This window comes from Sciurus carolinensis, chromosome 7 (assembly GCF_902686445.1).
Source record: "Sciurus carolinensis chromosome 7, mSciCar1.2, whole genome shotgun sequence".
Lineage (NCBI taxonomy): Eukaryota > Metazoa > Chordata > Mammalia > Rodentia > Sciuridae > Sciurus > Sciurus carolinensis.
In genome coordinates, this window is record NC_062219.1 from 24503188 (window position 1) to 24519586 (window position 16399).

The window sequence follows — 16399 nt, forward strand, 5'->3', positions numbered from 1 at the left end:
TCATGAAAAGGTAACGTTAAAATTTGGCAATAGCAAGGTTGATTGGGCTGGGGTCAGGAACAGCAGATGACTATAAATAACAATGGCGATCCTTGTGGGGGGCCTTCTTGCTCACTTTCTACAAAGTTATAGAACAGTAACTGACATGTAACAGGAGATACTTGTTGGTTAAATGATTAAGTTATTTTTTTTAATGGCTTCATAGTGTATGTATTTTAAATTCTGGAATAAAACTCACCATTAAAAGACTATAAAAATACAATATTACTCAATGAGTAGTCTCATCGAAGATGCTGTTATGGTTTTAGTTCAATTCCTGCAATTGGTTTTAGTTCAATTCCTTTGTATGTTGGAGTAGAAACATAGGGGGAAGAATAATTTTGCATATGCATAAAAATAATTAGAAAAATAATAATATGGGTATCAGTCATTATATCACAACTTAAAACTTGCTCTTCTGTGTACTGTTCTGTGGGTTGAATCTGGGAGTTGGCAAACCATGTTTGTCCTTTACCTTAACCTGGCTTTTCCTGTTTGATTCTACTGATAGAGGTTCTTACCTGAGACTGCATAGCTGGAGGAAGGAAGAAAAAGAAATACTTTGTGGCCAATTTGCTACCACTTTTCCTCCTCTTCCTCTTAACATCACCCCAAAATAGTCTATTGTCCCAATCACTAGATGTTTGTTCCAGTAGCAATAGGTGGATCAATTTTGCAATTTTGCAATTTTACAAGTCCCCAGATCCCAAGGACACTTGAGAGATCTGGGTTTTAGGATGCCAGAGAAACTTGTCCCCTGCTCTGAGAAATCTGAACTTTAGCTTGAAGATTTCTTCTTCACGCATTTATAGGTTATTCATTTCAGCCCCTTTTATTTGCTTACCCACGCTGTTTCCTTCACTGGCTACCCTGGTGGTTCCTTCATGTCTTCTTTTGGCCTTTTCTATTACTTAGCAATGCTTTAGATCTAATCAACAATGCTTTTATATTCAACAGTAGAAATAATTTATATTTTTATGTTTCCTGATCAGATTCGGATTATACACCAAGTTTATAACATAGGTTAATTTGGGGATGTATGGGAGAGGATAAAACTACAACTTATGTTAGTAATTAAATAGACAAACTCCAACAGTATGTCTCCAGCTGAAAGGTATTTTTATTATTTTTGATTTTCTCCATTTCTCAGTTTTTCATCTGCAAAATAGGTACAAAAGCAGAATTTTCTTATAGTGTTATTGTAATGATATATGTGTTAAAATGAATTTTATATGACAGAAACACAGGATTAAAAAATTATATCCATTATTATCTGAAGGTTGTTTTATAAATAGATGTAGTAATATTGCATTTTGAAGTAAAGTAGTCCATATTTGAGTACCATCATTCAAATATCTGTCCCACCCAAACACAACCTTAATTCAACTTCTTTGCTTTAATGATAAACACTTTTTTCCTATTTTCAGGAAAGGAATTATCTGTATTTACTTATTTATAGATCAGTGAGCTGTTAATAATTTGGAAGTCAATATCTGGAAAGGAACATAATAGAAATGAAAATTACAGGTCAACATTGTTTATATCCATACGTGCAAAAATCTCCAATTAAATCTTAGTTTCTTTTTTTAATTAAAATCTTTTTTTTTTTATTTTTAGAGACTACATTTCTTAAATCCAGTACTACATACAAGTATAAAACATATGATCACTTTGTAATTATTTCAGTATTGTAGGTTTGCTTTAACGTTATGAGACCAACATGTAATTATTACATTAAAATCAAATTTAAAAAGTCATATCATGACCTGAAGTCAAACAAAAGAAGCAGGGGTTGGTTGGTAAATTCAGAATCAGTTTATAAGTATTTATAATGATACCTAATTAGAAAACTAGGCATAGTAGGAAATACCTTAACTTCAATAAATTTTGTCAATAATAACTTAGAGTAAATATACTGAAATGTGAAATATTGTAAAGATATAAGAGTATATGCATGATTTAGGGTAAAAAAAATTTCTTATAGGATGCAAAACTTACAATCACATTCATCACAATGCTTTAAACTGAAGAATTGGTGTTCAATAAAAGATACCATTAGGAGAGTAAAAATGGAAATCACACAGCCAGAACTTTAAAGTATTGAATTTAAAATCACTCTCATGGCTATCATGTGAGTATTTGCTTTGTGATAATCCACTGAGATATATATTAGTTATGTTTTATATATACATGAGTTTTATAGAAGTAATGTAAAGTCTCACCTAATCTCCTGGCAAAAGGAAACTATCTTTAACAAGGTTTTTAGGAAGTAAGAACACTAGGAAGAAGTCCTGCACATTGAGAAGGATGATGTAAAACACCCAAAGCTCATACTCAGGGCTCATTTCACAACTTGGCTTTAGTGATGTTTTAAACACTTAACCATAATCAGGGTCATTGCACTGTAGTAATTTTGACTTTTCTTCATTTTGTTCTTATATTGAAATTTCTGTTTACAAAATAAGTTGTTGTTGTTTTTTTTTTTTCTACTGTCACATGGGAAGTCCTGATGAAGAGGAAATTTGTCTTAAAATGCAGAAAAAAAGTTAGCTCTATTCTGTTCTAAGAATTATAGGTGAACTGGAAAATGATTTAAATATGAAACTATGGGAAAAATAACAGATAAAACAATATTTTAAAAAGAAAAATATATATACACATTCACATCTATTATAGAATCAGCATAATCATCTTTAGATATAATTCAAAATTAAATGGTGAATTTTTCTGTTACTACCAACAATGCATCAAATACAACAATCACAGATTGTTACATAGATAATAATCAGTCCATACCTAGTACGTTTGGGAATCTTTTTAAGAAAAAAAATTGAAACTGTGTTATAATATCAAATTAAGTGCTTAAAAAGAGATATTATAAGGATAGATAATTGTTTCCACCTATTTTGCTAGAATGTGAACACAGTGTTCTGATTGTATATTCATTTTGATATATTATTTCAAATTTGTCTATATAAACAAAAGTTTCAAAGAATGATAACCTCCTTACTTAATGTATACTTTCTAATAGGACGCAATGATAATGGCAGACAACATAATACTTAAACCTAATTATGAATGGATTATGAAAGTTTATTATTAGCTGTTGATTTACTGTCAAACAATTTTAAGTTAGTGAGTTAGTGTCGCAAGTTAGTTTTGTTCAAAGCTAAATACAAGTTCATTCTCTCCATAGGCGATAGATGCAAATAGAAGTATACATCAAGTACAAATCGATACTTTAAAAAATCATACACACACAAACTCTCACACACAGAGACACAAACATTCACACACACATAGTGGTGTTTCTTTTAAAATCCAAAACTTCCTACTAGACATAAAATTCTACATTTCCTGCTCAGAAGGATATGTGGAATTAGAGAATGAGCTTACAAAATAAGTATTCTAGGAAACAGTTCCTGGCTAGCTGGAAGGTGGTGGTGGGGATTGATCTGAACATAAAACTGTGTTGAGAGCTATCTAAAATCTCAGAATTCCATACATTGGGAGGTAAAATTTTATAAGAAGAAAGACAAAAAAGAGTTTGGGAAAGATTTATAGTTGATTATATTGATTTCAGGAGTTGGATTTTTCCAAAAGGATTTTTAAAAACCACTTTATTTAGGTAAATTTTAATATAGTAAATATATGTTCAAAATCTAACATGGATTTCGTTTTGACTTAGGTGTTCATCTGGGAACTCATTTTCATTATCAGGAAGATGAGCATATCACTCTCCCCCATTCATCTTCTTGTGTTGCATTGTGATCTGTCCTTCGCACTCATCTCTCAGCCCATTCCAAGCTTGGGGCAATCACTGATCTATCTACTTTCTAGCATGCATAGTATTTTACTTACTAGAATGTAAAGTAAATGAAATTATCATTATATTGACTTGAGTCAACATAATTATATGGAGATCAGTCCCTGTTTTATAGGTTACAATTTTCACTGTCTTTTATTGGTGACTAGCATTTCATTGTATGGAAATAGCAAAATTTGTTCATCTATTTCCTTGCTGAGAAAACTTATTTTCTTTTATTTTGAACATCTTTCTGTTTTTTGTTTGTTTGTTTGTTTGCTTGCTTGTTTTTTTCCATTTGCATATCTTCTTGGCTCAGTGGATATTCATGTCTCTTGTCCATATTCAGATACAGTGCTGTTTATCTTCTAATTGCTGAATTTACAGGACACTTTGTATGTTTGAATACAAGTCTTTAATTACATACATGACTTGCAGATATCATTTATCAGTCTGTATTTAATCTTTCCATTCTCTTAACAATGTCTTTTAAAGAGCCGAATCTCATTATTGATAAAGGATCTATGTGCATGTAAAACTAAAGGGTATTTAGCTGTTGTTGGGGATTTCTGATATTTTAAACAAATTGTTATTATTGTTAAAATCATTTATATGACTACAGACTTGTTTGTTCACTTGTTCTATGAGGTATTGAAACCAGGGTGATAAAATGTCCAAATTAAATTATGGGCTCGTCTGTTTCTGTTTGAAGTCCCATAATTTTTGTCTTCAGGTTTGTTAGACCTCTGTAATGTGGATTAAATTTTAAGACCATGTCCTCTAAATGAAGTTGCCCCTCTATAATTAAATGACCTTCTTTATCTCTGGTCATATCTTCACTCTGAAATTTGATTTGTCAAATTAGTATAGCTGCTCCAGCTTTCTTTTGGTTAGCATTAATACAGAATGTCATTTTCCATCTTTTTACTTGTAAACCTCTTTGTCTTTCTATTTTGATATTCCTAATAGGTTTTTACAACTGGAGTTTTTATACATCCTGGTAATCTCCTCCTTCTAATTGGAGTGCATAAGATATCTATTTTAAAGTGATTTTTATATGGTTGAGATTAAGTCTTCCATCTTGCAATTCATTTCCAACTGATCAATCTGTATTTGCTCTCTTTTTCTTTTTTTATTCTATTTTCTCCTGTATTATTAATATGATTCCATTTTAAATCTGTTTTGACCTATTAGATGTCTAACACTTCATGGTGTAGGATTAGTGACTATGTGTGGGGGAATAGTATTGCTTTGTAGATTATCACAGTCTACCTTTAATGATATATCTCGTAAAGTATAAGTCCATTTCCCTCCTACTATTACCATTTTGTATTTGATTTGTCATACGTAATAAAACCCATGCTATATTCCTTGTATTTTTAGGCAATCAATTATCTTTTAAAGATATAAAAAAATAATGGGGGAAAGCTTATATATCGATCCATGTAGTTTTTACTTATGGTATTTTTTTGTTTGTTTGTTTGGTTCGTTTTTGGCTTTTTTTGCTGTATAAACCCAAGGTTTTTTCTGGTATCATTTTTCTTATATTTGAGGGACTTTCTTTAACATCTTCAGTAGTACAAACTTAATTAATAATAAATTCCTTCAAATTTTTTGTTTGATTAGTGTTTATTATTTCACTTTCATTTTGAAAGTTCGAATCATTGGTTAAGAACTATAGAATGGCGACTTTTTTCCTTTATGTACTTTTCTGATGCTGTATTATTGACATCTGATTTCTGTTGCTTCTGATAAGAAAGATGCATTTGCTTTCATCTTCATATCCTTACATACAATGTTTTCTCTTTGTTTTTAAGAATTTTTCATGTTGATTGGTTTTAAGCCATTTGATTATGATAGCAATCATATGCCTTTGTCTATTTTCCTTCATTTCTTATGATTTGAATTCATCAAAATCTTTAAACCTGCAAGTTTATAGATTCCATCAAATTTGGAGCATTTTTGTCTGCTAGCTCTTTACATATGAACTTCTTTCCTCTCCTTCAGGGACTCCAGCTATGAGTTTCTTAGTCACTTGAAGCTATCTCATGATTCATTGTTGCTGTTAATATTTTTCAGTCATTTTTTTCTCCTTATTATGTTTCAGTTTGGATAGTTTTTATCCCTATATTTTTTTGGATCATCACTCTTTACTCTACAGTGCTTTAATTTATTGTTAATTCCATCAGTGATTTAAAAAAAAAAATTCAGACAAATTTGTATGAGTTCTAAAAATATTCCCTAACTCTTGTGGGTGTTTCTTTGCCTAGATTCAGGTAGTGTCTTCGTGTGCATGCACTGGCTGATAAGTCCTCAGTTGAATACTAGAGTGAGACTCGCTCAAATTCTCTGCATGCTCTCTATTTTCTGGCCCTTGTGCACCCTGGCCACCTTGATGTTCCCAAATCTTAGCTCTGTCTAGTTGCCTCGGGGATGTGAGAAGACTGACTGTGGTCCCCTTCATTGCTGCATAGTTTTGAACATAGTTTCGAAACATTTTCTAAGTAGCAAACTTTGTTAATTATAGGACTTAGGGTTTTCTGATATCGAGTGGAGTGTCCTGATGATGGTTGTTTTATATATGTCATTTGTTTTATTGGTTGGTTTATAGTTTTTAATGTGGGATAGTAAACCCAGTTCCTACTATTTCTTTGTAGTCTGATGAGCAAAATTCTGGATATTCTCAAATCTAATTTCTTCTCAGCTATTGAAAATGGTACATTCATAGATGCAAGGTCACATTTCCCTCACTGCAAAAATGGGATAGAAGCATATGCATAAATTAATACTATGCTATTTATAATTTATTATTATTAGACAGTTTTCATTTAATGGGACACATTAAATGTCTCATGAGATATAATGAAATTTTATACTGACACTAATTTCTTTTCATGTATAACCAGTCAACAAAGATAGTTGCTCCATAGTATGAGTGTTTGTTCTCAATGTAAAACATGCTGGCAGAAACTCTCATATTAATTGATGTCACTGAACTAATTTGGCAAGTTATTCAAGTAAATGTGCTCTTAATGAGGATAAATTATTCACCAATTTGTGAGCTTTGTTCTAGAGCAACTACATCAAAATCTCTAGAAGCATGATATAGACATTTTTATTAGAGCAAATGAAATTATAGAAACAAGAAGAAAAGCAACATTACTGTCTTGGGATTGTGGATCCCTCCGTCGGATTTCACAAGCACTAACTGAAGTTTATAATCAGAGAGAAGACCTATAGAGTGTTGTATATTCTGTCAATCTTCAAATACAACCACTGAAACTCCTACCATCTGGGTTAATTGTGTTTTAGTCACTTACGTTTTCTTTTAAAATATGTAGAACATAATGTATATAAATATAGAAATCTAAGTATGGTAACCATCTTGTACCCAAATAACTCCTATTGCTGTCAGGGTCAAATAAAACTACTGCAAAGCAACTATTTTAACCTGAACTTCAAAAATATACCAAAAATAAAAGATTTTTCCTCCTAGTTAATTCATTTTACAAAACCTCAATAACTTAAATTTTCTTTAAAATAATCTATCACCTATAATATTTATTTAATCATAGTAATTTGAGGGAATGAGACACCTGAGGCAAAAAAAATAAATAAAATAAAAAAGCCTGAATTTTATAATTTCGTAAGTCTGGTGCTATGGTCTGAATGTAAGAGGTGGAGCCTTTTGAGGGAATGTAGTCATGAGGCGAGAGCCCTCACAAATGTCATCCGTTACCTTATAAAAGAAGGGGCAGGCAGCATCTAGACCCTTTTGCTTTTCTACTTCTCACCAGGTAGAAAGCTGCAAGGCACCAAAATGAAAGAAGAGAGTGAATCTTATCAGTGAAGCTGCTGGCCTGTGTATTAGACTTCCCAGCCTCCTGGACTGTGAAATATAAATTTCTATTATTTATAATCATGCAATCTGTAATATTCTGTGATAGCAACAGGGAAGGGCTAAGACACCTATGTTGTAGTTATTTAATTTTACAAGTCTAAATTTATTTTCTAATCTAAAAAATGGGAAATGTAGTACCTATTCCAGTATGTGCACAAGTGGATGTAGTAATGACTATTAAAAATATATGTCATAGGGTAATGATGTCTGTCTCATTCCACCATTTTTCATACCCCCTCACTCTCATTTCCTTCTACATAAAGTTCCTCCTCCACTCTTCTCGTACTCCCCACACCCCCCATCCCCATTATATATCATTCTCCAATTATCAGGGAAAACATTCAGCCTTTGGTTTTTTGGTATTGGCTTATTTCTCTTAGCATGATATTCTCCAATTCCATCCATTTATTTGCAAATGCCATGATATTATTCTTCTTTATGGCTGAATAATATTCCATTGTGTATATTTACCACAGTTTCTTTATCCATTCATCTGTTGAAGGGCATCTAGTTTGGTTCCACAATCTAGCTATTATGAACTGAGCTTCTATAAACATTGATGTGACTGTGTTACTGTATATGAAATGATATACCCCATTTGTGTACAAAGAATCAAAATGTAGTCTGTAAAAAATTAAAAAATAAACAATACATTTGTAAAAAATATACTCATGAAAGGAATATTTTCATTTACTTTCCCCCACATTAACTACAACACCAACCCAGAACATGTCAAAAGACAGAAAAATTTTATGGATAAGTGCATTCTGAAAATACTTTTCTAAATAATTAATAAAAAGTTTAAAAATACGGGGGTTTCAAGATGGCGGACTAGAGGGCGGCTGCATTTCATGTTGCTCCAGGTCTCAGGATACAAAAGAGGAGATAGTGAGTGACTTGGGACCAACTCAAAGCCGCTGGGTGAGTCTCTCCCATTGGAGAGGCGTCCTAGATGGGGCAGTAGCCCCGGAATACAGGAAACATTGTGAAGTAGAGTTGCCCGGTGAGACACCCCTCCCCCCGCTGGAACGGTAAACACGGACAGAGGGAACTTTGCAGAGGAGGCCGCACAGCACAGCGCTTGGTTTCGGAGCAACCTGCTGCGGCTCCAGAGGCTGCCAGAGGAAGAGCTGGGTGGCGAACTATTTGGACTCAGCAACCGCCTGAGCAACGGGGAGGGGGCTGTCCTGAGGAGGTGGAGGTGCGCAGTGAGTTGCTTGGTCTCCAAGCGCCCACACAGAATACCGGGTGGCTGCCTGGAAGAAGAGGCCAGTGGCGGGTCACTGGGGCTCAGAGCATATGTACGAGGCTCCAAGTGGCTGCTCAGAGGAGGGGCCACATAGCCAGGCGATTAGGTGCAAAGCACGATCCGGTCCGGGGACCTAGGCACCCTTTGTTGAAAGAGCTACATAGAGACAAGCTGAGGGGTGGAGCAAAGGTTCCAGGACTGCGGGCAGCTTCTCTGAGGAGGGGCTACCTAAGGAGATTTGTCTGCAAAGGGCAGGGCTCCCAGGCCCAGGAGGTAGGTCCGGGCCCCTGGGAACAATGCCTGGGAAGGCTGCCCTGCCCAGGCAGTAGTTGTGGACTGAGGGGAACCTCTAGGAGGGGAACTGACCAGCGAGACCTCCCCATCGGGTGAGTCTTCCCCGCTGGGTGAGATTTTCCCACAAGGACGGTAAAACCAGAGACACAGGCCCAAACAGGCCTTGCCTCAGCTCGCAGCCTAGTTCCCCTTTGGATGACCATTGGTCAACAAGTGGAGGCACCTCTGCCCACTAGCAGGGAATATACCCCACCTGAAGACCACCACCCCTAGAGAGGCAGTTTCCTTGGGGAGCACCGCAATATCAACTTCCTCTAAGACTTCAGGCTACTGAAGGATAAGAGAGGATACACTAGCAATCTTCAGGGACATTATAAGTCAATAGAGGAAATCTGCAACATCTCAGCAGTCCACTGATACCTGAACGACATGAGAAAACAAGGGAAGAAAATGCCTCAAACAAATCTGGATGTTACATCAGTAAAATCCAATGACAGCATGGCAGAAGAAATGTCAGAAAGGGAGTTATGAATGTACATAATTAACATGGTAAGAGAAGCAAACGATGAAATGAAAGAGCAAATGCAGGCATTGAATGAACGCACCAATCTTTCGCACTCCCCTGATCGCAGAGAGACACGACACCTGGTTCTTTTCAGCCTTTTTATTGTGCGCACCCCCATCCTCTCAGTTCTTTCTTTGTTCTCCTCCTTTGAGGAACTTACACTCCAATATATACATTACTGTAACCAATCAGCATTTGAGCACGAGGGGAGAGCATGAACAGATACAGGCAGTAAATGCAGACATGCAGTGATCATGCACTGTCCACGAGGGAACTCAACCAATCCCTGGAACTTCCTCAAAATAATGTCAGTTGTTTGTGCAAAAGTTAACTGCTCTGGCTCACTGCCAGGCGCCATCTTAGCCACACCTAGGGCCAGGGGTCCCGGGCACCCCGACAGTTCCCCCCTTTTTATTATAAAATTAAGGCTCGGGACCGTGCCTGTCTTAGGCGGAGTGGTCAACCACCGTCCTTACCCATCATTGTATAACTGTAGAGCATGCCACAGCTCCTGTCTTAGGTCGGTACGGGGTCACCTCCTTCCTTACCTGTATGACTACCGGTCCAGCATCGTGAGCCATACTTGTGGGGAACTGCCGGCCTCTAGGGCGGTCATGGCCTGATGAAAGATAATCCGATCCCTGTTTTGGCTGGCTCGTAGATGCACAAACAGACGAGTGAGGAAAAGGATACCAATGAGGAGAAGCAGTCCCAAAGTGCCCAAACTTGCCCACTGTTTTACAAAATCGAAAGCAGAAGAAAACCATTTAGCCAGCTCAGACATAGAAGCAATTTGTACCCTAGTAGAATTAACTTTGACAATTTCGGCTCTAAGTTGTGAGGTAAGATTATCAAATTGAGATGACCAAGTAGAAGTAAGATAGGCTGACAATTTTTTAGATAACCCAGCTGCGGTGCTGGAATTATCATATACAATGGGGGTAACACAAACAGCTCTTAAAGAGTAAACACATCCCAGTCCCAAAAGTTCTTGTAATATGTCCACTTGTTCTTGTAGTAAGTCCACTCTTTGATTTATAAGGAGTATGCCTGCTGTTAGATGTTGGTTTAGGGTCTCTTTAGTCTGTAAGGCTGCAGCTGTATTTTCGGCCAAGTGATTGACTGCTGTTGTTGTAGGTATGGCAGTTGCTAGTGCTGCTGTTGCAGAAACCACTATTGCAGTGACCATAGTCGCTGTGATGCCAAATTCTCTCCTGTTTCTTGATAGTAACACTGGCAATTCTGCATCTGTAACAGAGACTGGGACTGGTGGGAAGGTAGGAACACACATTAAGTCTGCCAGCAGGAACCCTAGAAGAATTTTAACATTGAGAGATAGCACAAATCTGAAGTACAATTGAGAGAAGCAGTTGTTTTGTTACATAGTTGAACTGTTTCTCCTAAGAGACTAAAAAGAGGTTGTAAGTTAGTTTATTCCGCGGAAACACACAAACTGAGCCGCAGCTCCAGTAAAGCACCGGGTTACCCTTATTACCCAGAGTTAAAAAACCCCAAACAAAGAGACAAAGAGAAAGTTTATCTTTAGGGGACCTGAAGGTCTCCTCTATTCCCCCTTTTTGTTTATAAAGAGTATTTTTGAGGGTGAGATGTGTATGTTTAACAATATCTTGTTTTTGTGGGTTATAAGGTACATTTGTGGTTAGAGTTATTTTAATTTTAGTGAGGAATTGGTTCTTACCAATTTTAGTTTTTAAAGAAAAATTTAGACTTTATAACGTAGTACAATTTTTAACAGTTGTTTAACCATAATTGTATAAACCCCTATTTTTAAGACAATTGTTTTAAAGAATAAAACTTAAGAGACACAAAGTTAAGAGTAAATTAGTGTTTCTAAGAAATCCTTGTCATTTTACCATGTCATTTTACCATATAGATTAAACTTTGGCTTATATCAGAACATTAGTATTTCACCTTAGGAAAAACCTTAAATAGGTTTAGCTGATTTACATACATACAACCAACTTAGTTACACATAGACTTGTTGAAACTTGTCCTTTATTACATACAGACTTTCTTATCCAGAAACATTTTTTTTTATTAAATACATTTTCAAACCCAGAACCTTTTATTTTCTCTTTCCTATCTGTTGACCCCTTTTTGTTTACATTCTGATACAACTCTTATGAAATTTCTGAATTTAGATAAATTACTCTATTTTAATAAGATTAAATATTTTGTTATTTATAGTACTCTTAATTGAAACACAGTTGAAACTTTTGGGACCCTTTGTATATAGAATTTCACTTGTTAGGACATAACTTTTAGTAACCTTGTTTTTAGTTTAGTGAGGACACAAAGCAAGTTTAAACCCTTTTATTTACCAACCTATGAAAACACCAATAAGGTTTAAGTATGTTACCCCATGTAATTTAAGGAGTTAAAAGTACTTGATGTTATTTAACAATTAGCATTTTAACTTTGTAAATTAACCAGACGTCTCTACAAACACATTTGAGTAATCCCATACAGGTTAACTCCAATTTATTTATTTTATAAAAACCAAGATATCAGACAAGTGTCCTGAACAGGATCTGTTGCCTCTTTCCTGCTGAAGAAAAGTCCTAGAAGCAATTGATATTAGACATTGTTTAACATTAACATTTCATTAGTTTGACCACCTGGAGACTTGCAAGTTATTTTTAAAGATATTTTACTTTCATTAGTTTACCCAATTTAAATTGAACCTTTTTAAATCACGTGAATAAAAGTATTTGGATCCATATTTAAATTTTAATTTTAAGAGCGCTCAGTTTTGACAAGACATGACATTAGACAGCACAACACACAAATAACATAAAATCAAAGGCCTTGAAACTTTATAGGTAAATGTTCATTGCAATGAAACAGATGTTCAAAAACTTCAGTTGAATAAAAAATAGAACTGATTAAAAAGAAAAAAAAAATCATTAACCTAGGTATGTAGGATCAAAATTATGAGCTCAAAAATACAGCATTAAAGAAAAACAAAACAAACGAAGAATCCTAGAAAATAAGTTAGTTAAGTTTAAAACGGACACCCTTTTTTTTTTTTTTTTTTTTCTTCAGGTTACCCGTTCCTTCCCGCTGAGACTGCTGCAGTTTACATTCCATTGCAGGCTTTGACAAGGCCAGGCAGGGGGGAGGGAGGATCACCCAGGACTTTTTAACCCTTTTTTTCCTGGTTGAGAAATCAGGTTAGGTTTGAATGCAGAAAATCATGAAACAATTATCTCCCAATACTTGTGGGGACTATGGCTACTATATTACGTTCCCACTGTGGAATATTTAACAGCCCCTCATTTAAAAACCAAGGAGAGACCTTCTCTATGGTATCAAGGAACATTCGAGCTGTTTTTGCTTTTAGTGGCGTTCCATGACTTTTTAGCAACTCCCTAAGAGGCTGTTGCATTCCAGTCTTAGACAGTTCTGTTCCTATGATTAAATCTTACAGCACTAAGAGCTCCAAGCACACAAACAAGCCACACAACAAACACAAAAATAACACACCACACACACAGCTCTGATCACTGCTCGGACTCAAGGTCTTAATATGAACATTATGAACTGTTCCCTTGCCTGGAACTTCTCTTTTACTTTATACTGGATCCCTGCACTGACGGACTCAAGGTCTTAAAATGAATATCACCGCTCGGACTCAAGGTCTTAAAATGAATATCACTGCATAGATTTACCTTTTAATTACTTCAGCTAGTCGCAATGCTGCGAACGTCGAGACTGTCTCACTATCTTATCCTCGGACTATTTATGTCTTGAATTGAAAAACTTACTCTCGGACTATTTATGTCTTGAATTGAAAAACTTACTCTCGGACTATTTATGTCTTGAATTGAAAAACTTACTCTTTATTTTTCCTTGGGTTCCCAGGTTTCGGCGCCACTTTTCGCACTCCCCTGATCGCAGAGAGACACGACACCTGGTTCTTTTCAGCCTTTTTATTGCGCGCACCCCCATCCTCTCAGTTCTTTCTCTGTTCTCCTCCTTTGAGGAACTTACACTCCAATATATACATTACTGTAACCAATCAGCATTTGAGCACGAGGGGAGAGCATGAACAGATACAGGCAGTAAATGCAGACATGCAGTGATCATGCACTGTCCACGAGGGAACTCAACCAATCCCTGGAACTTCCTCAAAATAATGTCAGTTGTTTGTGCAAAAGTTAACTGCTCTGGCTCACTGCCAGGAGCCATCTTAGCCACACCTGGGGCCAGGGGTCCCGGGCACCCCGACACCAATCGACAGTTAAAAGAGCAAATACAGGAAGCAAAAGACCATTTCAATAAAGAGTTAGAGATATTGAAAAAAAACCAAACAGAAATCCTTGAAATGAAGGAAACAATAAACCAAATTAAGAACTCCATAGAAAGCACAACCAATAGGATAGAACACCTGGAAGACAGAACCTCAGATATTGAAGACAAAATATTTAACATCGAAAACAAAGTCGAACAAACAGAGAAGATGGTAAGAAATCATGAACAGAATCTCCCTTTTCATGGGATATCATGAAAAGGCCAAATTTGAGAATTATTGGGATTGAGGAAGGCTTAGAGTAACAAACCAAAAGGAATCAACAACCTATTTAATGAGATAATTTCAGAAAATTTCCCAAATCTGAAGAATGAAATGGAAAATCAAGTTCAAGAGGCTTATAGGACTCCAAATACACAAAATTACAACAGACCCACACCAAGGCACGTTATAATGAAAATACCTAACATACAAAATAAAGACAGAATCTTAAAGGCTGTGAGAGAAAAGAACCAAATTACATTCAGGGGGAAACCAATACGGATATCAGAAGATTTTTCAATCCAGATCTTAAAAGCTAGAAGGGCCTGGAATAATGTTTTTCAAGCCCTAAAAGAAAATGGATGCCAACCAAGAATCTTATACCCAGCAAAACTTACCTTCAGATTTGACGATGAAATAAAATCCTTCCATGACAAACAAAAGCTAAAAGAATATACAAAAGAAAGCCAGCATTACAGAATATTCTCAGCAAAATATTCCATGAAGAAGAGATGAAAAACAAAGAAGCAAATCAGCAAAGGGAGGAGCTATCCTAAAGGAACTCTCAAATAAAAAGGAACCAAGTCATGTCAAAAATAAACAAATAAATGAATAAAATGAGCCAAATGACCGGGAATACAAATCATATCTCAATAATAACCCTGAATATTAATGGCATGAATCCATCAATCAAAAGACATAGACTGGCAGATTAGATAAAAAAGAAAGATCCAACAATATGTTGCCTGCAAGAGTCTCATCTCATAGAAAGAAATACCCATAGACTAAAGGTGAAAGGATGGGAAAAAACATACCATGCACATGGACCCAGCAAAAAAGCTGGGGTATCCATCCTCATTTCAGATAAAGCGGACTTCAAGCCAAAGTTAGTCAGAAGGGATAAAGAAGGACATTTCATACTGCTTAAGGGAGCCATAAATCAGCAAGACATAACAATCATAAACATCTATGCCCCAAACAGTGGCTCACCCATGTATGTCAAACAAATCCTTCTCAATCTCAGAAACCAAATAGACCATAATACAATAATACTAGGTGATTTTAACATGACTCTCACCACTGGACAGATCTTCCAAACAAAAATTGAACAAAGAAACCGTAGAACTCAATAACACAATCAATAATTTAGACTTAACAGACATTTATAGAATATACCATCCAACGAAGAGTGAATACACTTTCTTCTCAGCAGCACATGGATCCTTCTCTAAAATAGACCATATATTATGCCACAAAGCTAATGTTAGCAAATACAAGAAGATAGAGACACTTCCTTGTATTTTATCAGATCATAATGGATTGAAATTAGAAATAAATGAAAGAGTAAAAAACAGAAATTACTCCAACACCTGGAGATTAAACAATATGCTTTTATATGATGAATGGATAACAGAAGATATTAGGAAGGAAATTAAAAAATTCTTAGAGGTAAATGAGAACAAAGAAACATCATATCAAAATCTCTGGAACACTATAAAAGCAGTAGTTAGAGGAAAATTTATATCATGGAGCGCATTCAATAAAAGAAGTAAAACTCAACAAATAAACGACCTAACACTACAGCTCAAAGCCCTATAAAAAGAAGAACAGACCAACACCAAAAGTAGTAGAAGACAGGAAATAGTTACTCTCAGAGCTGAAATCAACGAAATTGAAACAAAAGAAACAATACAAAAAATTGACAAAATAAATAGTTGGTTCTTCGAAAAAATAAACAAAATTGATAAACCTTTAGCCACACTAACAGAGAGAAGACCAGAGAAAACCCAAATCACCAAAATTCGGAATGAACAAGGAAATATCACAACAGACACGACTGAAATACAAAACATAATTAGAAGCTATTTTGAAAATCTATACTCCAAAACATAGAAAATTTCAAAGATATCAACAAGTTTCTAGAGACGTATGAATTGCCTAAACTAAAGGAGGAGGACATACACAATTTAAATAGACCAATTTCAAGTAATGAAATAGAAGAAGTCATCAAA